This window comes from Ambystoma mexicanum, chromosome 8 (genome assembly GCF_040938575.1).
Source record: "Ambystoma mexicanum isolate Mex_15411 chromosome 8, UKY_AmexF1_1, whole genome shotgun sequence".
NCBI lineage: Eukaryota > Metazoa > Chordata > Amphibia > Caudata > Ambystomatidae > Ambystoma > Ambystoma mexicanum.
In genome coordinates, this window is record NC_090929.1 from 1,013,785,170 (window position 1) to 1,013,811,864 (window position 26,695).

Consider the following 26,695-nt stretch of genomic DNA (forward strand, 5'->3'; position numbering starts at 1 on the left):
CTTAAAGTTTGAACCCTATCTTTGCATCTTTTTGCACTGCACATGTGTGTATGAAGTACATTCTGGAAGTTAGTACATTGTCTGTCCTTCCTGGAGCAACTGATTCCGAGAGCCTAGCCATAAAATGTACATTCAGTTGTTCATGATTGTTCCATATTGTCATGACTGTAGGTGTGATTAGTAAAGAATCCTGTTCAAGGAATCAACTACTTGAAAAAGCAAGCTGCAAATTGCATTTGCAAAGAAATCAGGTGTAGATTACTCCTGATTAACAACCTTTGTCAAGTTTGCAGAGTTCACTTAGATCAGAGAAGAAAAAGCTGTTAAGATACCTTCATCCCGTTACCATCATAGAGTGGGGCAGGCGGTTCCCTGTCTATGGACTCAAATTATGGAACTCATTGCCGCAGGAATTAAGGAACATCTGCTCTTTATTTCTGTTTTTGTAAAGCGTTAAAAACCCACTTCTTCCAATGGTCTACCTAGAACTGTTTTATTCTATCTGAGTCATGCCTAATTTTTATGATCAGCAATTAATTGCAGTTGAGTCTGCCCAGCGCACGATACAAATAACTAAAATCAATCAATCAAGTTTTGTCCAATACTGGCAATCTGACAGGACATACTCTTATAGAGGCGTAAGCTTACTCAATGTCAGAGAGGAAAATATAAAACTTCAGAAAAAATGTTTTCAAACTTTTTTTCTCCCCATCTATTTTTATATCGCCTGTCCTTGTATACCCTACGCATACTACATATTTGACAACATTTTCATTTCATTACAAGCCTCTCATTGTATACTTAAACCTAGAATGTCCACATATACTTTAACTGCATTCACAAATCTTTGTAAGAAAACTATGAACTTATTTGAATACATACTGTTATGTATATGAATAACTGTCTTCTATCAAACCCTTTCTCTAGCATGGGTGTTTCCAGTGTTTTAAATTTGGCTTCCCCAAATAAACTAGCAAAGGTGATCCATTTGCAGCAATGACTCCAGAAAGTTCATTGATATAAATATGCGGGAGTCAATAGGGGAATGGTTGTTGATGTAAGGAGTCCAACACACAGCTAAGTTGCAACTTCACTTTATTGGTTTAAGTATGAATGCATAACAACCCTGCGGACACTTCTCTGTCAGCTCATGCTTCTCCGCCAGCTCTTGCTTCTCTCCACCTCAACCGTCTCCCTTCAAAACTTGCTTCTTCTAGAACCCTCTCTGACACAGAACTCCATTACATGTTTCAAATTCAAATGACCTTTCTGACACTCCATAACTACCCATTACACATCCCCTCCTTTCCCTCTTTTTCATTTTTTAGATTTGCTACTACCATGAATACGGTAATATGAAAAGTATACCTAAACATCCATTATCATATATATTAGATATATTATAATATATCTATAACCCTATAAGAAATGCATAAAATTCACACAACACAAATCATAGTAATATCACTCTTACGCATACACTTCTTAGTCTCTGAATTTCCCTCCATTTCCTGGTTCTCACTTTCAGGGACCGAAATTAACAGTTGATAAAGAGGAGCGAAAAGCAGCTCCTGGGGATTCAGCATTAACCAGAGAACAGGAGCTACTAGCAGGAAACAAAGAGCTAGTACATAGCGGTACGTACATCTAACTTCCACATAAAAGAAAAAGTTACTTACCAACTGGTAACGTTCTTTCAACTGGATGTTCCTCCAACGTATTCCTCATCTTAGATGTATTCGTCCAGTTTTGGCTGCTTCGGAAAATTTTTCGGCAGAGGGTGTCGTGCATCGATGTTGTTGAGTTGAAGTCCCTCAAAGGCCTCCATCGAGGGTGATTTCATCGGGTATAGAAGTAGCACGCGTTGAAGTTGTAATAACAGTAGAAATTCTACAGAGGGGCAGGATGGGAGGGCGATGAGTAATACATTGGAGGAACATCCAGTCGAAAGAACGTTACCAAATGGATTGCGTCCTCCAACGTAGTCCTCATTTTAGATAGACTCCCAAAGCAGTGTAAAGGTTCTTTGGAGGGAGTAGATGAACAAGTTCCTCTCTTACCTTGTAACGTTCTTTCGATGGGATGGTCCGACGACATATTCCATATCTATGACAGTAATCACCACAGCTGTGCTGCTTCGGAAAATCTTCGGCGTCGGCGTCCTGCGTTGATGACGTCGATACGCCGCCCTCGAGAACCTCCTCCGATGGCCGACATCACTGGATGTTAGAAGTAGGACGCACGATGCCCGTAGCCTCAGTTGTCGTTTTTTCCAAGAATGTGTGCCACCAGTCTTCTGCCAGTCTGACTCACAAAGCCTTGCGGAAACGTAAGCTGCAATCGCATAAGAAATTCTGTAGCGGGGAAGGTAGGGAGGGAGCGATATGGAATACGTCATGGGACCATCCCATCGAAAGAACGTGACCAGGTAAGAGAGTAACTTGTTCTTCCAGGGGATTGGGTCCTCTGATGTATTCCATATCTGTGACAGACGCCCAAAGCAGTACCAATGCAAGGAGGTGGGGAAAGAATTTAGAAAACAGAAATTTAGCATGCCCAATCAAATTGCGGAGTAAAGGACCGCATTGCCGAAGGCCAGATCCTGCCCCCGGACGGAATCGAGGGAATAGTGACGTACAAAAGTATGTACCGAAGCCCAGGTGGCTGCATCACAGATATTACGAATAGGAACACCCCTCTGCAGGGCGGTAGAGGCAGCCATACCCCTGGTAAAATGGGCCTGTAAGCCGACCGGTGGGTCCTTACCCGCCAAGCGGTAACACTCAGATATAGACAAAATAATCCAGCGAGACAAAGTCTGTTTCGTCACAGCTTGTCCCAAATGCTTTCCAGCATAACCAATGAAGAGCTGATCGTCCACTCTGACCCGGGACATGCGTGAAATATAAAAGCTTAATGCTCTCCTAGGATCAAGCCTATGGAGCCTCTCCTCTTCCTTACCAGGATGTGGAGGAGGATAAAATGCCGGAAGAAAAACCTTCTGGCCTAAATGAAATTCCGACACCACCTTTGGAAGAAAAGAATGACGAACTCTAAGGACAACCCTGTCCTTATGAAACACAGTGAAGGGTGGCTTAACTGAAAGTGCCTGTAACTCATTCACTCTGCGAGCTGAAGTGACCGCAACAGAAAATACAGTTTTAAGAGTTAACAGTCTCAAAGGGCATGAATGCAAAGGCCCAAACGGAGCACCCATCAGAAGCTTGAGAACATGGTTCAAATCCCAACCGGGCATCTGGAAAGGTGACGGAGGGAACACATTAGTGAGCCCTTCCAGAAACTGAGAAATGAAAGGAATTTCAAAATAGGAACACTCTTCAGACGAGCGCTTAAATATGGACAGCGCTGACAGATAACCTTTAATGGTACCCACTTGAAGGCCCCTTTGGGCCAAAAAAAGCCAAAAAGACAGAACCATGGGAATTTCATATGCAAAAGGATCCACATTCTTAACCCTGCACCAGTCGCAGAACTTTCTCCAACGGCAACGGTACAGGGACTTTTTTTGCGGTACTTCTGGCCGAAAGCAACACCTCCATCATGTCTTCAGGGAGGTCCCAATCCTTATACCTCAACCTTTCAGAAACTAAGCGTGAAGGTTGAGGGACCTGACCTCTGGATGGAGAACCTGAGCCCCCTCCCGTGAGAGCAGATCGTCTCGGTAGGGAAGACGACCTGGAGGGCAGATGGACAAGTCGAGAAGGTCCGGGTACCACGTCCTCCGGGCCCACGCTGGAGCAATGAGGATCATCCAGGAACCGAATCTCTGTAACCTCCGCAGTACTTGCGGGATGACGGGGACTGGAGGAAACGCGTACAGCAGTGGGAATGACCACTCCACCACGAACGCGTCTCCTAAGGCTCTGTTTGGAGGAAATTCCTGCGAGCAGAACCTCTCGCACTTCCAGTTGACACTGGAGGTGAAGAGATCCACTAGAGGGGTCCCCCAAAGGGTGAAGATCTCCAGGAGAATCTCCTGAGCCAACTCCCACTCGTGAGAGATCGCGCTCTGCCTGCTCAGAGCATCCGCCGTCTTGTTTTCATCTCCTGCCAGATGAACTGCCGAGATCGAAACTTCCTGCTGGATGGCCCAGAACCAGAGCTGCATCGCCTCCCTGCACAGAGGAAGTGACCCTGCCCCCGCTTTTTGTTGAGGTAGTGTATGGCCACCATGTTGTCCATCAGGATCAGGATATTCTTTCCTCGCACAGTCGGCAGAAAAGCCTTCAGGGCTAGCCTGGCGGCCCTCAGCTCCAACAGATTGATATGGAGTCTGGACTCCGACAGAGACCAACGACCGCTGACTGTCAACTCGTTGGCATGAGCTCCCCATCCCGTGAGGGATGCGTCCATCACGATCGACACCTCCGGCCGGGGCAGGCAAAATGGAGCCCCCCTCATCAGATTGCCTTCGTCGGCCCACCACAGAAGGTCCTGGGCGACCGAAGACGGCACCTGAACAGGGTCCGACATCCTGCCGGAGGACTGAGACCACTGGAGCTTGAGTGCCCATTGCAAAGATCTTATCCGCAACCTGGCCTCTGGGACCAGAAGAATGCAGGATGCCATGAGGCTGAGCAGTCTCAAGAACTCGAACGCTGGGAGAGTCTTGGAAAGTTGAAACTTGTGCACCGGTGGTCAGTCAAAATGTTGGAAAAAAAAGTTGAATGACAATAATGTCGAGAAATAAATGTCGAATTCCCTCTTTTTTAATTATATATTTATTTTGGGGTCCGGGAATAAAACAAAATGGGTAAAAAAAAAAAATTTAAAAAAAGGGGGGTACATTTTTTTCCCGACATTTTGCCATTCGACTTTTTTGTTTTCGATTTTATCACTATAAACCTTTTGCACCATCTGCTGAATGTAATGAGCCCTCACCTGGGGAGGAAAACACTGCCCCAGGGATGTGTCGAGCACTGCTCCGATGTACTGGAGCCTCTGAGTTGGTGTCAAATGGGACTTCTTTAAGTTGAGGCAGAAGCCCAGCTTGTGGAGGGAGTGGCAGGTGACTGACAGATGATCCAGGACTTGCTCGGGAGAGCGCGCCCTGACCAACCAATCGTCCACGTAAGGGTAGACGTGAATCCCCCCTTTCCTGAGGTGCACTGCCACCACTACCATGAGCTTGGTGAAGACCCTCGGGGGCGGAGGTCAATCCGAACGGCAGCACCCGAAACTGAACGTGCCAGTCGCCAACCGCAAACCTCAGGTACTCCTTGTGCTTTGGATGTATCGGCACATGAAAATAAGCGTCCTTGAGACAAGAGACACCAACCAGTCCTGAACTTGAAGGGCCTGGAGGACTTGAGAGAGAGTAACCATCTTGAACTTATCCTTCCTGAGGAGTTTGTGCAAACCGCGCAAGTCCATGATGGGTCTCAATCCCCCGTCTTTCTTGGAAATCAAAAAATAAGGGGAATACCATCCCTTGTTCCTCTCCGCTACAGGCAAAAGTTCTATGGCGCCTTTCTCCAGCAGGGATTGAATTTCCTGCGCAAGGAGCGGATCCCGACTCTTCAAAGAGAGATTCCCCGGTGTATTGTCTTGAGGCCTCTGCCGGAAAGGAAGACAATAGCCGTGGGTTATGATCTCCAGAACCCACACATCTGAAGTAATGGCGCGTCACTCTGCGAGATGCTGCGCCAGCCTTCCCCCATCGGCGAACCATGGGACATGGTCTCATGACTGAGCTGAAGTGGCTGCAACGTTGCCTGAGGGCAAAGAGGCAACAGCCCGAGCGGCCTTGGCACCTCAAGTACCTTGTTTTCCACCTCTGGCACTCCTACGGTGGCCCCTTTGACTGGCAGCTCCTCTCGCTTTACCGAAGGATGAGTAATAACGAAAGGAACCTCCCCTCCATTACTGTCCCCTAGGACGAAAAGGCAGAGGTTGTCGAACTGCAGCGCCCAACGACTTTGCTGCAGCTTTTGAGGTCTGCAACCTCTCAAGGCTCTCGTCAGCCTTGCTGCCAAAAAGATCTTCCCCGTCAAAGGGCATGTTGAGGAACCTGGCCTGCACATCGGGAGCAAACCCCGACTTCCGCAACCACGCAAACCTGCGTATCATGGTGCTAGCCGCCATGGACCGGCTGACGCAATCTGGCATGTCCAAACCCGACTGAACGGCCTCACACATGGCATCCTTGCCATCCTGAATCATGGCAAGGAAACCATCCCGTTCGTCCCCTTCAGGAATATGTTCAGCCGCCAAGGAAACACAGTTCCACAGAGTGTGCGTGAAACGAGACAAGGCACATATGGAGTTGGCCGCCTGAAGCGCCATACCCCCTGCAGAAAACACCTTCTTCGCCCAGCCGACAAAACGCTTGTCGTCCCTATCAGGAGGGATGGTAGGGTACGACTCCTGCTTTACCGGGGCCGTAGCCGCCTGCACCACCAAACTCTCCGGAGTAGGGTGCTTGGACAAGTAGCAGGGGTCACTACTGGCTGGGCGGTATTTTCGCGGCAAAGACTTGCCCACTGCCGGGAGACTCTCCGGAGTATTCCAAGCCGCCTCCACTCTCCTCTGTAGAGCCATATGAAATAGCAGTAACGGGTCAGTTAGTGGACCAATGTCGAGGATATCCGTAAGGTCATCCTGAACAAACTCCCCCGGGGGAGCAGACCATCCCAAGTACTTGGTGACCCTTGACATAAGGCGCCGGTACGAGGAGTTGGCATGAGTGCCAGGCTCAGGCCTACAAAACTCCACCTCCGGAGAGGTGTCCAGCCCACTAGCATCATGCAGGGACTGCCTCAGGTCCTCAAATTGGCTATGGCCCGAGAGAATTTCGTCTGGCACCGTGTCAGGCACCATGCCATCATCAGAGCCCTCAGTCACCTCTGAAATAAACTCCAGATGGCTGTAAGAAGGCACAGAATGTGAACCAAAGCCATGCTTGACCTTGGCCAGAGCCTTTCTAGGGGGTTCCACCGAGCCACGGGGTTCCCCCAGTCGACACAGCCTCGAAAGGCGTCGAGGGCGTCGAGTGAATCGGCGTTGACGCCGAGCGCGGCGTCGACAGCATCAACGGCGCTGACACAGTCCTCAAGGCCGGGGCCCCCGAGCGTGTCCCTCGATGGCCAGGACGCCGATGGCGTCGATGACTTCTTCGAAGGCAAACCCTCGAAAGATTCCGTTGACGACCTCAGCGCCACCGGCGTCGACGTCTTCCGTGAAGACACCACAGGTTCACACGGTCTCGAGCGCGTCGAGGACCGGGACCTGGACCGGGCAGGACGAGAACGATTCCCCTTGTCCGAGCGGGACCTCTTCCGTGAATGGTGACGACCACGCGAACCCGAAGGCGTGTGGGTGGTGTCTCTCGGCTGATCACGACCGACCCCACTCGGAGGCGCGGACGGACCAGTGCCCTGCGATTCGAGAATCGCCAACATTTTCTTCCCGAAGGAAGCCCATTCCTCCGGCTTCGCATGCTTGGTGGGGTAAGCGACCAGCCGACGGGCGGAGTCCTCTTATGAGGACGGGGAAGGCGACCGATGACGGCGCTTCCGGGAGAGCCTCAAAGAGGCAGAGGAGTGGCGAGACCGACTCCGGGACCGAAACCCACTGGACTTTCGATGACGACGCAGAGAGTCGCCCCTCGAGTCGTCCGTCGAAAGCTCCGCAGACCTCGACTTCTGGGGCTTGGACACCTTACCTACCGATAACTTCTTCTTGTGCTCCCGCAAGGCTTTAGACGTGAGCGACTGCAGTCGACACAGTCATCCATGTCATGTGCCTCCCCGAGGCACCAGAGGCAGGTGTCGTGCGAGTCCTTAACCGACATCCTGGACCCACAGTCCCCGCACTTCTTAAAGCCCGGACGCGGTGTGGAAGACGAGGTAGACCTCTTCACGAAAAAGTACTTCACAAACACCAAACAGGTTTGAAGAACCGAAAAACAACAGAAACTCCAAAGAGTCGAGGCGCGTCGAGATTCCCAAAGTGAACACGTTTGCGGAAAAAACGGAACTGAGGCTATGGGCATCATGCGTCCTACTTATAACATCCAGTGACATCGGCTGTCGGAGGAGGTCCTCGAGGGTGGCGTATCGATGTCATCGACGCAGGACGCAGACGCCGAAGATTTTCCAAAGCAGCACAGCTGTGGTGATTACTGTCATAGATATGGAATACGTCGGAGGACCCAATCCCCTCAAATTTTAATATTATATAGCTGACTACAGCACTGCTTTACCAAAAGTGAGCTCTTTAGAGAGGGAAGCATCCAGATCATAGAATTTAGAAAAAGTGTGCAGCGAAGACCAAGTCACCGCTTCACAAATAGATTTGAAGGGGCATTTCATGTTCTTGGGGGATTCGTCAGAAGATGAGGTGGAAGGGGACCGGTGGCGTCTCTTTTTAGACTTTTTCATCGAAGATGAAGAGTGGTGGGAATCACTTCAGGACCTAGACCTATGTTTTCGCCTTTCACGTCGAGGAGATACCTCCTCATGGGTTCTCGACTCGACGCTTGAGGCTTTTCGGTCGGGTTTTCAACCAACCTGTAGCTTTCCCTTCCTCTCTTGCAAGGCCTTGCCTATCATTGCCTGACACTTCGTACAGGCTTCCATGTCATGGTTTTTGCCGAGGCACCACAGACATTCTCGGTGCAGATCCGTGATCGACATTTTGGGACCACAGGTTTTACATTTCTTGAACCCTGAACGCAGGGTAGTCGGGGTCGACCTGGAGGACATCTCGAATATCTCTTCATAATAACTGCGTCACAGAACTATCGAGGCGTGCCGAGTCTCTGAAGCAACACGTACTGCAGAAAAACAGAACTGAGGCCAACGGGCGCCGCGTGTGCTACTTGTATACCCGATGACGTCACCCTCGACGGAGGCCTTCGAAGGACTTCGACTCAACGACATCGACGCACAGCACCCTCTGCCGAGAAAAATTTCCAAAACAGCTTAAGCTGGACGAATACATCTAAGATGAGGAATACGTTGGAGGACACAATCCATTTGAATGCAAACATATCCTTTTGTCCATTATGTATGACCTTTATGCTTTAAATGTTGCATAAATGTGTCCTAGTTTTTTTTTAGATTGCCCCAAATACACAGTTCAATTCATATTGGTGTTTTCTTTTCAGCATCAGTTCGTCTAGGGAGTCAAAAGTAGCTCCTGGTAGCTGTTAGTGTCAAGCTAACCAGGCCACAAGCTAGAGCTAAATATCTCCCAGCTCCCCTCAATTTCGAACCGTGGACTCTTCCTCCCATTTTCTACATTCCACTCTACACCTCTCCCTTGCCAGTGTCTCCCATTCCCCTTCCACACGTGTCCCACACTGTCCTTCCCTGCTACATATATCTCTTGAATGATCCCACACCATTTTTTAATCGCATTTCCTCTATTTTCTTTATCTCACCTCTCCCTTGCTCACACACCATACGATTTCATTTAGTTACGTTGATTTTTCAAGTATTTATAGCACGCGTCGAATAGACTCAACTGCATCTGGGTGCAGGTGATAATGGGAGACACAATTCCATACAGTCCTATCTTCTAATCTCATCACATTATTCAAGAGTTTGGCTACTTTCATCGAAACAGAGTATTTAGACATGCTTTTTATTCTTTGTCTTCCCCATTTTACTTTAACAAAATCTCTAACCTTAACTCCATAAATACTCCCTTTTTTATTCAAAGGGACCTTTTTATCATGGTATTCCTTGCACTTCCTCTGAGCAGCCAACATTTTGAGATAAAAATCCTCCATCAATTCTTTTAATTCCTACTCTCTCATTCAACCACAATGGCGAGAATTTACAGTTCAGCTCTCTGCACCTCATCAAAAAGTCTTAACAGAAACTGTATTTCTCCAGCATTGGTATCTTTCATAGATTCACAAGCTTGAATATTTCCCATCATCAGACCGGGAATCCTCAGTGATTTAAAAATAATTATATATATATATATATATATATATATTTACTATAGTAAAAAGCAATGATAATTTCCCATTATGTCCAATAAGACATTCACTTGTGCAGTGCCTCCACTTCACTTTGGTCGTTTATGACCCTAACCAATGAGGTGGCAGGTCTTAAGCTCCACCCCAGGCAGCCATCTTCAGATTTTGACCCGTATGCAGACTGCCGTGCCTCGGAGCAGCCTCTTAGGGGAGGCGGGCGGGCGCATGTGAATCTATGAAAGATACCAATGCTGGAGAAATACAGTTACAGGTAAGAAACTAAGACTTCTCCGGCATTGGATCTTTCATAGATTCACATGCTTGAATAGAGTACCAAGGAGTTAAGCATGTCCAGAATAGTTACGCCCTGAAGGTTAATCTTCAGTATACCTAATGTATAGCAACTCAACTTAAGCCACATATACTAGGGAAGGTGGGAGAAAAAGGCTGCACCTACCTTAAACAAATAAGTGGCGGAGGACCGCCTGCCCAACCGATTCTTCTAGCTGATGTGATGGCTATTAGAAAAGCAACTATCCAGGATAAGAATTTTAGGTCACATCTATGGATGTATTCATAGGGTGACTCCATGAGTGCCGACAGAACTGTGTGTAGGCTCCAAGAAGGCAATGGTTCTGGCGTTGATGGAAAGGTACATAGCAATCCCTTGAGAAAATCTTTTATTGCTGGATTGTTAAGTAATGACGCTTGTCAAGGGTTTGTTGTATAAGCCGATATGGAGGATAGATGTACTTTCATGGAGGGCAGTGAGAGCCCTGTTCTTGCCAGGTGTAGTAAATATGGTAACACTTGCTCCACTGATGTAGTAAGCAGATGTATACATGAAGTTTTCCACCATTTAGTGACATGGGTCCACTTCTAAACATATGTTGTTCATGTGGACAGAGCTCTAGATGCTTTAATGATGTCCCTGCATTTTGACAGAAGCATTAGGTTTGCTAATTTTCGCTGTTCAGGAACCATGTTAGAGCGGCAGGCACGCTGGGTCGTGGTAGAGAACCTTGTTGTTCTGTTGCGTCAGCAAACTCTGATGCGCTCTGAGGCAAATTGGGGACCCTTGGGAGAGGTGGCGGAGGGTCGGGTACCCATTCTAGGGCTATGAGTATCATCTTGCACGGTTCCTCCTTCACTCGGCATAGCACTCGTGCTATCAACAGGGTCGTTGGAAAGGCGTACAGGAACCCGGCCTGTGCAGGTTATTGAGAATACGTCCCCCAGTGACAGAACCTCTGGGTGTCTTGAGGCGATGATGTGGCATTTCTTGTTGTCGCTGGTGGCGAAGAGATCGATCTCCGGTTGTCTCCACATGCATACTATCCTCTGAGTCTCTTCCTTGTCTAGTTCCCATTCATAAGAGGTTTTGTAATCCCTGCTGAATTTGTCCGGTAGGACATTGTCTACTCCTGGCAGGTGTTCTGCTTTCAGCTGGACCTTGTGCTGTAAAGCCCAAGTCCAAAGCTTCTGTGCTTCCTTAGATAACATCTCTGATCTTGTGCCTCCCAGCTTGTTGGTATAATGTATGAAGGTTGTGTTGTCGGTCTGAATCGTGACTACTTGCCCTGCTAGTACAGGTAAGAAGGTCTCAGGTGCCCAGCAGATTGCTCTGAGCTCCAGGACATTGATGTGTAGTCGAGACACTTTGGTTTACCACATACCCTTTGTCTGCAGTTCTGCCAAGTGTGCTCCCCAGCCTGACAGGGACGCGTCTGTTCTGAGAAGCGTCAATGTGGGAGCTTGAAATGGCACTCCCTTTGAGAGATTTCGTGGTGTGCCCCACCATTGAAGTGTTCTGTAGAAGATTGGTGGAAGTTGGATGACATCTTCCGATGACCTGTGTGCTTGGGCCCATTGGTGGTCCAGAGTCTCTTGTAGTCTGCAGTTGGGTATGAGATATATACATGAGGACATCATGCCCAGGAGCAACTTGAAAGATTGTACCGTGGTTGTTGTACTGTCGAGGAACCATGTAATTAGTTGCATCATTGTGGATATTCTGTCTGCAGAGGGTCGTATGCTGGGGATGCAAGTGTTCAACTCTGCTCACAGAAAGAGAGCTGTCTTGGCAGGTACTGGACAGGATGTGGCTTTGTTTATGGAGAATCCTAGGTCTTTCAGGAGATCACTGTCTTTGCCACTGCCGCAGTTGCGAGGTTGAATGAACATGCCTTTATTAACCAATCGTCTAAATAGGGAAAAACCTCAGTTCCTGAGCGTCCGAGGTTCTCTGGCACAGGTGCCAGGCACTTGGTGAAGACTATTGGCGCCGACCTTAGGCGGAAGGGGAGAACTCAGAATTGGAAGTGTGAATCTCCCACTGAGAACCTGAGAAATCTTCTGTGTGCTGGGTGGATGGGACTGTGGACGTACACGTCTTCCAAATCCAGGGATGCTAGGAAGTTGTTTTTGTTTAACCCTGGGAGAACATTTTGTAAGGATGTCATTTTGAATTTGATGCGCTTGACAAATTTGTTTACCTCCCTTAGGTCCAATTCTGGTCGCCACTGGCTGTTCTTTTTTTTCTGATCAGGAAAAACCAGCAATAGCAGCCTTTCCCCTTTGGTCTACTGGCACTGGTTCTATGGCTGCTTTTTGGAACAGTTTGCAAATTTCTATTTTCATAGGTTTCATCAGGTGTGTTTTGCGTGGTTGGGGCAGGAGGGAGTGTGGTTGGTCTAACCATTTTATCATATGCCCCTTGCGAATGACTTGTAACACCCACTTGTTGGGGTGTAGGAGGGATGGGTATGGATTGTCAGTTCTGTTTAGATTGTGTTTTGGTGTGGTTTTAGCCACATCTGCCCCTTTGAGTTTTGAATCTGGCCGTAGATTCGTGATATTTATTGTCTTGAAAGGTACTGCCTTGCGTTCTCTGACCATAGGCCGGTTTGTTGTAACCTCTGAATCTGGAGGATGAGCCACGAAAAGACCAAAAGGTGCGGCGGTCCTTGTCTTTCGGCGAGCTGATAGCTCTGGCTGTGTCCGATTTAATGCCTTTAAGATGGTTATTGATCTTTTTGCTAAAAAGGTCATATCTAAAATGTGTGAACTTCTGGTCTGAAATTGGTTGCTTTCATCCAAGCCTGTCTTCTGAGGACCATTCCGTGAGCCATTTGCCGGAAACCTGATTCAGCAACATCTACCGCTGCATCGATCATGTGATTGGAGGTGGCTTCCTCATCAGTTATTATTGCCCTTGCTTCCTCTTTAAACTCAGCCGGTAGGTGTTTGGTTAGCTTTGATATACCAAGCCAGAGTTCTCGGTCAAATTGAGCTGTCATAGCTACAGCATTACCTGCTCTGATGGTTAGAGATGGCTTCAAGTTTTCATCCTTCCTTGCCAGGTGGTGCTGTCAATGGTTACAATTGTCACACTCACCTGTGTCTCTGCAGGAGCGATGGACGAGCCTCCCTTGACCCTGAGTCTTCACTTCCCCTGTTTCACCCAGATAAATACCTGTCAAATACAAGGTGTACACTCAGACCTGAATTCACCCGATTCCCCTGGGCCCTTCCCTTCTCTTTACTGTGTGCTGCGATGTCCCCCTATGGGCTTACCTTGATCTTTAGTAGGGTGTGCACTCCATCCTGCATTTGCAGGGGCACAATTCACTCATGTGATTGGTGCCAATGTCTGTAGTCTGAGTTCAGATGCCAAACACTGTTTTATGCCTTCACAGCGAGGCCGAGAGTTCAAGGCACCAGTTTCTTCACTGGCTAGAAAGTCCTTCCCACAGGTGAACGTTGCACGGAGAATGTTGAGTGTCCAAAATTGTCTGTATTGTCTTTGTTTGCCGGTATTTTTGTGGGTGAGTAGCGCTGCGTGTAGTAGCTAGCTGCTGGTAGGTTTGCGCAGCGCGTTCAATTCGCGCGCACCTGGTAATGTCTCTCCCTTTCCCTTGCAGGAGAAATTATGTGGTATTAGCGCCTCGAGTCTGGGTTCAGCGCTACTGGAGACTTGGTGGTTAGGTAAGTTTGCACGGAGGCTTTTGGTAAGTATGCACCGCATAGAGAGAGAGCACAGTGAAATAAGTGTCGGCGTTGTTGGAGCGAGCGCAATGAATAAATGTCTCTTCTTTCTTACAGGGGTTTGTGCGCTCGTGCAACTAACCTGGATTCCAGCATCGCGGGAAGATTCGGTGAGTATGCGCAGCGTTACTGATGTGCGCGTGTTAACGCTGTTCTTCTTTGTTTTTACAGGTGCCAGTATACAAGTCCCCTCTTGAATGGAGATAGCTGCGGCGTGGAGTAAGAACCAGGTAAGCTGAAGCTGAATGATCCAGAGCGGGTAAGCAGAAGTAGGATGATCCGGAGCAGGTAAAACAGAAATAGGATGATCCGGAGCAGGTAAGCAGATGCTGGCTGATCCAGAGCATGGCAAGTGTGTTGCTGATACAGCTCACAGTAAGCAACACAAAGCACTGGAAGAATCTTGGGTGTGGCTTATATAGCCAGCCACACCCAAACACTAGAGCGCTCATGAGTTATCATGCACTTCCTGTTTGGCAACAGGAAGTGGTAACCAGGAAGTTACTACAAACACTAGGAAGGAATGAAAGGAGGGATTTGTTATGGGTTCTTTGTGTGCCTATGCCAGGCCTGCCAAGCCTCCACCCAGCTTGCCCCAACTACCTGCCTGATATCCATGACAACAATGGATTTGCTAGGTTCTTTCTTGCTGCAACTGTGATGACTGACTGAGGTTTTGTGTGCCCTCTTTAGCCTATAGGAGCCGTGTCTGGGGCCTTATATTTTTTCTCTGGCTGTGTTACCAGAGCGGGTGTAGACAGAGGTGTAGAAAGGATTCTTACACCTGCATCCCAGACTTTGTCTAAAAGAGAGATAGTAGTGACAGTTCTTCTTCACTTATCCCTGAGATCTGTGACGTCCTCAGTGGTAGAGTGCCATGGCGAACTATTCTCTTTAGGGGTGCAAATGGGGTGTTCCCCCATGACTTCAGTGTCAGAGAATTCTGCTTGCAGAATGATATCTGGTATCTCTACCATCCCCTTGATTTGTGATAATTGTATTATTACAGGATCTTACTCTCCTCCTTGTGGTTAGAGTTGTGTCTTTAGCCTTATTTGCGTTATCCTCCGTGGACGGTGTTCCTGCCGCTGATGGGATGCCTGTGGACAGCTTTTCTGGTGTGTTGATCCCTGTCGACGTTAGTGTCAATGGTTTCGCCGTCGACGACTGATGCTTCATCGACGATGATTTCATGGACGGGTGTTGTGACGTTGGTTCCTTCGACGAGAGCTTCGTGGACGAATGGTGTGTTTCCTTCACCTTCAATGATTGTTTCGTCGACGACGACTTCGATGATGAGGATTCGCTCATTGACAAGGACATTTGGAGTGCGGTCGTAGACGGTTTTTCCTTTTCCTTCATGGACCGCTTGGATGTCGACAAATCCTTGTTATTACTACTGCTCGTAGACGGCGGTCCCATAGATGAGCGTTCCCCAGGTGAGATTTAGAAGTTATCTCCTTACCTTTTGAGGTAGTTTTTTCTTCCGTGTGATGCTTTTTCTGACCCACACAGCTCAAGGGAGGTGTAAGGGAGCTCTTCTCTACCTTTTCCTTGATCTTGTGAGGAGGGGAGGTCCCCCTTTCCACTAAAGAGGCCCTTCTTTTAGAAGCTTGTCTCTCAGTTGGTTTGTGAGATGTAACAGGGGCTGTTTTGGCAGATTTCTCATCCGAGGAGTGGCACTTGGACTCCAGATGTAATAGTAGCCACCTGTGCCTGTCTTGTAAAGTCTTGTTGGTGAAAATTTTACAGAACGTTTTACAGATTTCACACTGGTGGATATCATGGATATCATGAGGGTATAAACAGTAGATGTGCTGTTCATGTGGATCCCTCATGTACACTAGCTTCTTTCTGCATCTGCTGCAATCCTTGAACAAAGAAGGCTCCTTGGCAGTTGGTGTTTCCTCAGCCATGGTGTGAAGTAAATCTCGACAGAAAAAGGTTGAAACCTTGTGCTTTCTGATCACAGAAAGTCACAAATGGTAGTCCTTGACTAAATGAACAAGATAAAATTTAATTTGAAATGTATTTTGAACAGCTAATGATAGGAAAATCGAACAAAGCTCATCGAGCTGGAGGATTGCCCCTGTCTGGTAGACCATGGTGAAAAATCTGAAGATGGCTGTCTTGGGTGAAGCTTAAGCCCTGCCACCTCATTGTTTAGGGTCATAAAGGATCAACGAGAGGTGGAGGGACTACACAAGTGAATGTCTCATTGGACACAATTGCAATTCTCACTGCTTTTTACTATGGAAGTAATGTATATATGTAATTATTTTTAAAACACAAAGGATTCCTGGTCTGACGACGGGGAATATTCAAGAATGTGAATCTAAGAAAGATTAAATGCTGGAGAAGAAAGGTGAAACCGCCATTGTGCTATGCTGTGTTACTGACATACTCCACACCAAGTCCCTCATTGCTCTTTTCAAGTTCAGATCATTAGTCAATGCGTGTTGTACGCAATCATCCACTACATGATACATTTTCCCTATCATTCCATTTGCCTCAGGATGATACACAGAAGTGAACTTCCAAACATGGGGAGGAAGGATAGCTCAGGTGCAACGCGTTCGTCTTGGAAGCAAGACAACGCAGCACAACACAGGTTTGAATCCCAATCCCGTGCTTAGAAACCACTCGCTGGTATTAAGCTTGTTATAAAAGAACAATTATAATGATAATATATTGAACTTGCTCCCACAATTGCTTCTCTTCCTTTGCTGCAAACTGAGGTCCATTATCACTCAATACAGATTCTGACTTCCATCTCTCATTAAAAAAAAATCTAACAATATCACTGCTACCAGAGATTACTCTATCCATAACAGCAATTTCTGGCCACCAAGCGAATTGATTTTCTAGGACTACTACTACAAATGTGTTACACTGGCCTAATCTTTGATATGGCACTAGAATCTCTATTTCTAGATGCACCCACGGTTCTTTTGGCACCAGAAGGGGACTCAGCCATTATCTGCGTGTAGATATACTCTTATCATAATTTCTGCAGGGTGTACAATATCTCACTATCTGTTCTACTTGAGTGTCCGTTCCCGGCCACCAATACCTTTCCCTAAACTTCTGATTTTGTTACGTGGGTACCAGTGTGTTCTTCGTGAGCTAGATGGACAATACATACTTTAAGTTCATCAGGAGCTATAACCTTCCATCCTCTCATCAACCAATCTCCTTCTGTAGTAAGTTTCTTGACCACATAATAACCTCTATAAACTTAATTCAAATTGTTTTTATCCCTTTCCTGACCCAATCAGTAACAATGTTTAGAATGCAATCACTTTTCCTCTGCTTGTCCAATCGTCACTACTTCTAGCAGCATTCATCCGATAAACTTGTTCTCCTCTTATCTCTGCTTTCTCTTGCTCAACTATATTCCTGGATTTATGAACCATATCTGGGACGGGGAATGGCATTCTCAATAGGAAATCGAACACATACTTCCTGCTCCCTGATAAATACTCTACTTGAAGAGTGTGCATTAGCAATCGCAATCGTAATCTCACAATTATGGGGGTGTTCTTTGACATCCCTTGAGCTGTCACAACATCTACTAATGGTTTATGATCCATCCTCTTAATAAAGTATTCTCCCCAAATGTACTGCCCTCCCAATAACACACTAACAATTCTCTTTCTATAACAGAATAGCATGTCTCAGTGACTGCTCTGCAAGCAAATGTTATGATCCTTTTACAGTCTCCTTCCATCTGGCAGAACACTGCTACCAAACCCTCGCAACTCACATCCATTGTACTTATAGGATTTCCTCCTTTAGGATCACGGATTTCATGAGCCTTCCCAACCCCCTGATTACCATGACGGGGACTGGAGGAAACACGTAGAGAAGTGGTAACTCCCAGTCCACCACGAACATGTTTCCTAGAGCTCCTCCAAGGGGAAATTCCCTTGAGCAGAACAGTTTGCACTTCCGATTGGCACCTGTCACAAACAGATCCACTTGAGGGGTTCCCCAAAGGGTGAAGAGCTCTTGAAGGACTTCCTGTGCTATTTCCCACTCGTGGGAGACTGTGCTCTGCCTGCTCAGAGCGTCCGCTGTTGTGTTCTTCTCTCCGGCTAGATGAACTGCCAATAGAGAGATTCCTTCTTGTATTGCCCAGAACCAGAGCTGCACTGCCTCTCTGCACAGTGGTGTTGACACTACACCTCCTCTCTTGTTGAGGCAGTACATGGCCACTGTGTTGGCCGTCATTATCAGGACATATTTTCTCCGTACAGAGGGCAGAAAGGACTTCAGTGCTAGTCTGATTGCCCTCAGGTCTAAATGATTTTTGTGTAGTTTGGACTCCGATGGAGACCAACGACCGCTGATGGTCAAATCGTTGGTATGGGCTCCCCACCCCATGAGTGAGGCATCCGTCACAACCGTTATCTACCATGGTTGCCAAAACGATTCTCCTTTCAAGATGTTCTCCTGACAGGCCCACCACTGAAGATCCAGTGAGACTCTGTTTGGGATTAGTAGAAGATCCAACATCCTTCCTGAGAAATGTGACCACTGGGTTCTGAGAGCCCACTGGAGAGATCTCATTCGCAGGCGAGCCTCTGGCACCAGAAAAATGCAGTATGCCACGAGACCGAGCAACCTTAGAAAGCCGAATACCGGAAGATGCTGGGCATTCTGGAATTTTGACACCATCTGCAGAATGTCTTGAGGCCTCACCTCTAGTGGCAAGGCTTTTCCCAGGGATGCATCCAGTACTGCTCTGATGAACTGGAGTCTGTGTGATAGTATCATGTGGGACTTCTTGAAGTTGAGGGAGAAGCCCAGCCTGTGGCAGGAATGGCAAGTATAGCTGAGATGATCTAGGACTTGTTCTGTAACACCTTTCTGTAGCGAGTTAGTATCTCCTGCACAAGGAGCTGATCTGGAACTTTCAAAGAGTTGTCCCCCGGTGGTCGACTCTGAGGTTTTTGCAGGAAAGGAAGGCAGTAACCTTGAGCAACTGTTTCCAATACCCAAACATCTGAAGTAATAGCAAGCCATTCTGTCAGTTGCTGTGGCAACCTACCTCCTACTGCAGTTTTGTGATCGAAGACCTCAGAGAGGTTTTGGAGCGGCTGACGCAGTGACTGAGGGTAAAGCAGCCCCTGCTGTTGCGGTCTTAGTACCTCTACCCTGTCCACCACGGGGGAATCATCTTTTACCTTTTTGAGCTGGCTGTCCTCTGCCTTTTCCGAATGCGAAATAATATCGAAAGGACCTATCCCTCCAGGGTGCACCTTTGGGGAGGTTTGGAGTTTGCCGTATTGCAGCTCCAAGGGATTTGGCTGCCGCCTTGGAAGTTTGCAGCTTCTCCAAACTTTCATCAGCTTTATTCCCAAATAGATGTGTGCCGTCAAAGGGCATGTTGAGAAGTCTGGACTGAAAGTCTGGGGCAAATCCAGACTTCCACAACCAAGCAAATCTGCAGATTACCGGTCTAGCCGCCATGGCTCTGCTGATGCTGTCAGCAGAGCCGAGACCAGTTTGGAGGGATTCGCACATAGGTGTCCTTCCTGTCCTTGCCAATGTTCAAAACGGTCTCGTTCATACGCTTTGGGGATGTGGTCAGCCGCCATTGAAATACAGTCCCAAAGGGTGTGGGTAAATCTCGCCAGCATGCCTCTGGCATTAGCCGATTTTAACGCCATACTACCGGCCGAGAAAACCTTCTTGGCCATGACATCATATTTTTTGTCATCCGTATCTTGTGGAATTGTGGGATAGGTATTTTGTTTGCCAGAAGAGGTAGCTGCCTGCACTACCAGGCTTCCAGGTGTTAGGCATTTTCGAAAGGTATAGATGGTCAGAAGATGAAGCTCTGTATTTTGCTGTTAGTCTCTTATTCAATTTGGGACAACTTTGGGTGTTTTGCAGTTGGAAGTTACCCTCCTCTGCAGAGCCGTATGAAGTGGTACAATAGGGTCATCCCGTGGTCCTTTATCTACTATGTCCGTTAGATCGTCCTGTTTGATAACATGTGCGGGCCTGGACCATCCCATGTATTCCATTACTCTAGTCATGAGCTGTCTATAGTTGCTCTCAGCATGATCTCATGATTCTGCCCTACCAAATTCGATTTCAGGGGAAGTGTCAATACCACTTGCCTCGTGCAGAGTGTCCTGCAGGTTCTTTATTTGAGGCTCTTCCGATATGAGTTCCGCTGGTATACAAGGTGTCCCATATTCGAGACCGAATGGTCTTTCCTTCTCAGATGACTATTATGCATCTTCATAGATTGAAGAGTTTTGGAGAGAGGTAGGCCTCAAAAAACTATTACCCCGTCCAAACGTAAATCTTCTGACGAGTCGAGATCTTCGTCTCCTCGTCATAAAGAAACTAAACTTCCCTCTGCGCGCCCTCAATGTCTTGGCCGTCATCCACATGCATTTGTCACACTCGAAGCACGGATGTACTGCCCCTAGACACCACAGGCAGATCCTGTGCGGGTCCGTCATGGACATTTTAGCGCCGCAGTCGCAGCATTTTTTAAAACTGGACTGGGGAGTTAACGGAGCCGATGAGGAAGCCATCTCGTTCAAAAACTCGAAGTATATTCTTAGGAAACTCAAAGAGACCTCCGAGGGACATCGACTCGACCAGTCATCGACACACAGCGCCCTCTACTGAAAAAAAAAATCGGAGGCAGCAAGCTGGATATTGGGAAATATCAAAGATAAGGAATACGTGGGAGGACAAAATCCATTCGAAATATGCATACTATCTGGTGCTTATCATTTTTTATTTTACCTGGGCTTTCTAGTCAGAACACTAAATTAGGTTCTTAATTTCTCTCTTTTTGATTTAATAGAGTGTGTCAAGGTTTGGTGTGCTCTGCATAAATAGACCACTATCCTTGAAAGTCTTTTCACAGCATAGTTCCCATCCCCATCGCAAATAATACATTTCACATTCTTAACCACAACTGTGACATTGCCAAATTACATTATGAATGGTATCACATTATGGAGGATCTCGGGAGGATAGTTCAGCAGCAACATGCTCGCCTTGGAAACAAGACGACACAGAGCAACACAGGTTCGAACCCCGGGTCTGCGCTTAGAAACCTCAGGGTATTAAGCGCGTATAAATAACCTATTATATCATATTAGAAAAAATTATGCCTGTGAAATTGAACATTTGATTTCTTTGGTGGTAATGCAAATGAATCATGTGTAAATAGTGATTGTGCTCATGCTGGTTTTTGTAATACGACCCAATATGTGATTGCCCAATTTTAGTTCACTACCTACTCCATGTGACAACCTTTGTGGCAGGCACTCTTAGGTGCCTTCTCTGAAAAATTGAGCGGTCCAGTCCTTTTCCTTTATTTAGTAAGAGTTTTAGTTAAATTTGTTGGTTATCACACTCGACATTTTTTTCAAATGTTCTATGTTTTTGCTTAATACTCCATTTCTTCTTGGTTCTGGCGGCATTGCATGTATATCCTGCATATTTGGCATCTTTAGGTGGTAGTTTTTTCTCTGTTACGTCGGATGAGTTGTTTCCGGTTATATCCGAGTGGTCTTAAAGTCTATCAGGTGTAACTTTGGCGTGTTTCTATTACTGGCTAAAATGATAATTTGTTTCTATGCATTGTGACGTTAGCAGTCACCCGGTCTGCTGCCTTTAACATAAACTGGTACCTAAATCTTAGCTTTCAGAGGATAAAAGGCTTTGGGTTGGGGTGGGAGGATCCCATAGATGTTTCCTTCCTTGGGCCCAGTGTACAATGTCCACTATACTGTTGGTATGTTTAACAAAACAGAAAGAAAAATAAAATTCCGCATTGGCGAGCACATTAGTTGCATTAGGAACTGCACTCAGAATGCGGCCCTAGTTGATCACTGGAAAGAGGCAATAGACGACCTAAGATGGACTGTGCTGTACAAACTAAAAGCAAGGATGGACAGCAATAGGGACAAAAGGACATTGCTCAAAAAGGAACAGCAGTTGATTTTTGGGACCAACAGTATAAACTCAGGCCTGAATGAGAAAATTGACTGGTGGGCGTAATTGCATCACTTTCACTGCTTCACTTAAACACAGAAAGAAGATAACTTTTTTGCTAAAGTGTGTCTTTTTGTATCCTGAGTCAGCACGGAAGAAATGCCACAAGGATGCTAAGAAACATCAGCCAATGCATCATTCAAACTCAGGAGTTCATAAATGGAACTCCAAGTAGTGAGTAATTAACACAGGAAGGCGACTTACACATGCTCGGAAAAGAGGCTAAAGACCATTATCATATGAGCTTTAGCAACTGCCAAACGTTAATCTATGGCGGTCTGTGCATATCAGAAGAGCCATCTCAGTCTGTTTATTATCTTGAACTAAGAAAGCTTTACTCAATGGAACACCAGGACTCTAAGCTTGCTTATCCGCCCCAGAGGGGAGTTTGTTTGTTTGTTTGTTTGTTTGTTTATTTATTTATATTGCGCACCAGACCCTTAGGTTACCGGGCGCAGCAACGAGTATATGCGAAGCTTACAATGTTACAATGTTATATAAATGAATTTACAATATTACGCCATATTACACAAATTACTAGAATGTACAGATAAAGAGTTGCCGTATTTACATGAATGTACAGTTAACAATATACATGATTAGCAGTAATAAACATAAAGGTTGATGTCGCGTCGGGGTGCATTAGGTAGGACTACGCTTGTGAGTGTTCGGGTGTTAAGTCATTGTTGGCGATAATGTGTTTGATAAGGTTCCTTCTGAAATGGGGGAAGGGTTGGTCAGCTCTAAGGTTAGGTGGCAGGGCGTTCCACAGGTTAGCAGCTTTCACAGGGAAGCAAACGCCACCAATTTTGGCAAGTCTGAATCTAGGTACTGCCAAACAGTTGGAGTTGGCGAGTCTCATGGGTCTATTGGAAGTTTTTCTTTTTATTTTGTCCATCAAGTAGCTAGTTTAGCTAACGAGCCTCAAGTGGCTGTTCGGTACCTTATGAGAGCGAGCCAGAGGGGAGGGTCTCCACCTGGAGTTGATTACGTCACAACGCACACGTAAACATGCACCGGCATTACTTTAACAGAGGAAAACCCGCCCGGGATGCAGACGCGGTAGAGAAGCGCCAGCGACGGTTGTACTAACCGATGCAGCACGGGAGTCTTGGTCTACTTCTTTGACGGTAAGATACTACGGAACTCGTGGGCAAGGGGGCGTAACATTAGATTTTCCTGATTTAAGCCATGCTGAGCGGGTTGATTTTACATAGACTTCCCTTTCTATCTGACAGCCCTGAGCTCGAGCCAAGGAAAACGGTCGAGTAACAGTCCCGACCTCCTTATCACAAGTACCTCGCTGCAAGGAGAAACTGAGAGAATCTAGACCTAATTAGACGAGATGAAGGTTTTAGCTGATACAATTCCACCAACGTTACTAGCAGAACGCGCAGCTCCTACCCACTAAAGGTATTGATCTATATCCCTCGGCTGAAGGTTACTTTAAGAATGGCAAAGGTAAAGTAAGTTATTTTTCTATAGCCGACACTAGGAACACACATAGGAATCGAACCTTAGCTAATAGCGCAACCAGTGACTGGCACCCCAGGATTAGGCAGCCAGCACTGACCAGGACTCCTGTTGCCACAGAGTACGCTAAACAAGAGCGCCACATTGATCAACCCGCTCAGGGTAAGATGGAAAGAACCAATAGGGCTATCTACTAATGCTAAGATGTAGACTGCTAGATAACCTCTACTATATTTATCCAACAGTGTCACTCGGGCTCCCAAGAATAACAGACCCACTCCGCATTTACCCTAGTGGAGGACGTTTAAACCCGATAAAAAGAATCCCAAACTTCCACACAACGCGGACCCTCCTGAATTGACTTATGGTGAGTGTAGCACGACTGCTAGGGACCCGAGGTCGGGAGGAGAGTAATACCAAACAGATCCCGGCTACACAGCCCAAACTGGTAGTGAAACACCACATGGAAGTTAGTCCAGGGTTAACCTATCCATTACTTGATGGACTGAACATACAAATTGAATCAAACACTATAAGAAAAGATAATTTGCTTTGCTTACCAAATTGATGCTAAAATGAAACAGTGAAATGAAACGATGTTCCAGTTTTAGATCACAACCAACCCATAGTCTTGACTTCTGTTATTGACAAATAGATGTCTAGCGTAGTACATTTACGAACGTAATGGATAAGATATTAAATCTCTTATTGTTTGCTGTTCTCCTTTTAGGGAGAGACTCCTTCACTCTGCACTCAACGCAGATCAACCTAAGCCTATTGATGTAGACTCACGTACGACCAAGAAAATTTATTGTTAAACCGCATTTGTGTTTTGTCCATGCAACAAGTATTGCGCATGAGTAACCAAACTTTTGTCTTTAGCCCCTGAAGTATTTCCAAAAAGTTAGTAGATTTGTAAAACAGTTGGAAAGAAACAGGTCGGGCACTTTATAGATTGTTGTTTAGATATACATTAGAGGTGTACTTTACACAACAGAAACAGGATGAATGGTATGAGAATATGAGTGGTGTGTAGAATGAGGTATGTCCAGTGTGACGTATTTGCACAGCACAAGTCACTTTATGAAAACAAACAATAGAAATAGAGTTTGGTTATAGAAAAGTTTGTGTTTGTATCACAGCGGTAACGATGTTCTGGCCTGATGTAATATATCTGCGGCAGGACCACAGCGTTTCAAAATTGTTTTAACTGTATTGATGAAATATTAAAATATGTATATTTTTTTACAAACATTTGTGTTTGAATCTTCTCCTTATGCTTAATTTATTTCACAGTAGGTGTAGAAGTCATTTCCCTTTAGGGAGAACAGCTATAAACCACAAGCTTTGTGTTTGACGTTTTGAGGGTTTGTTTCCCCTTGTATCCAGAGGGTACGCTTGTTGGTTTCGCCTCCCCTTTACCTCTCTCTCGTGTTGTATTTTGTTTCCTTCCTGGGGCCCAGTGTACAATGTCCACTATACTGTTGGTATGTTTAAGAAACACCATCATCATTCGTTTTTCAGTGTCCTGTGGCATAAATCACTGCTCCAAGCTTTCTGCATGATCTAAAATCTCTAAAGTTGATTAGCAGAGTTTGCTAATTAAAATGTGCTTGGTTAGCAAACACACCTATTTGGTCAGCAATGATGCATTAATGTCTTGAATGTCACTAGACATTATTTGCTACACAATTGTTAATTGAATTAGAAAACCTACAGAACTGCATAGAAAATTGCTATGCAGCACTGCTCATTTTATGTCTCGAATCTGCACAATGTGTGTATTGGTTCTTTAAGGCATAATTAATCTGCGTGTATTGCCGTGGTACCTTTAGGAAAATCTATATCCATTTCAGAGGGGTTTGGGTAAACTCCACTATATTCCATTAAGATTTACACTCTATTGCAAGATCAGGGTGCTCACGATTAGTGAATGAAGATTGCTGGCTTACGTGTACGTTGTGGAGGGAATAGGCGTGATGGCACAACTATCTGCATTAGGGCTTTATCAGCAGCATTGCAAAGTAGCTAGACATTGCTTACCTTGTGTGCCTCTTGGCAAGTTATGACAAAAGGATTACAGATTGGCCAGAGAGATGGCTAGTTAACTTTGAAGTAATCAAGATGAAAATCATGTAGTCCAAACCAAGCAATTCTGGTAGGCTTACTGGCGCGGAGGCATCTAAGCATGTGAGAAGGCAGGGAATAAACAGATGAAAACAAATTACAGACAGCCTAAAGGTGGTCCGGGGTCTGCATCTGAAAATCCTTTGGAAAGCGATTCTTAAATAAAAATATGTACTAGTGTAATGGAACAGAAAAGTGGGTAACCAAGAGATTGGCGTTGGAATGTATTTGTGGCATTGAGTCACCAAAGAAGCTTTGTATTTTTAAAGAAATGTGGGTCTAGCATAAGAAGCTGCCCTCCAGCAGGAGTCTTTCCTAAAGACCATGATCACACACAGGAATACAGGTCCCTAAATAGACAAACCCACAACTGTTTCCAAAACTTGTGGATACATTTTACAGTTTTTTCCCTCGGAAAAGTGGCATAAAACATGCCTCTTTCCTGCTCAAAGTAGGACCAGAGCCAGAGAGCTGCTATAGATTCCTTAAACATATAATTTGTGAAGTACACAAACTCGTACACCAGTTTGTGAACACAAGATGGTTGCCAGACACAGAATGTTCACTCCGGCATGCACCAATCATGGCCATGTTTATGATTTCAATTCTGGTCTGCAAACTGTTTGCAAACTCAACGGAAATATATTTCTACTTGTTTCTTAACCCACTTTTGCTTTGTTTTTCTTTTTAAACACTGAACTGATTTTTACAAAACAAAGTAACAAATGTGCATTATAGCAGACACAACATTTTTGTTCAAGTTTGATGTCGAACCATTCAGAAGTTTTACTGCTCAAAGAGAGCAACAATAATTCTCTATGGATTTCTTTGCTGGGGGTGCTCATATGCCTTTTCGACTCCTAGAGAGAACTTCATATAACTTTCTCAAAAGAATCAGGGAGAGCTGTATTTTTTGGGGGGAACATTTTGTGCAATTAGGTCCATGGCAGCATCTTTCAAGCTACGTACTTACTAGCAGGAAAGTGAGCCGAGACACATGGTGATACAATGCTTTTCCCAAGCTTGTACAATTGTGATCACCTCCAGAGTCTGAGCATTTAA

At 46.0% G+C, this 26,695-nt stretch overlaps 1 protein-coding gene across 1 annotated transcript in view; it reads right to left on the reverse strand.

Annotated features, from left to right (window-relative positions):
• The window catches only part of LDLRAD2 (low density lipoprotein receptor class A domain containing 2), a 405,458-nt gene that overhangs the window by 123,506 nt on the left and 255,257 nt on the right, over positions 1-26,695 (reverse strand). The gene's annotated exons all lie outside the window — the stretch shown is intronic.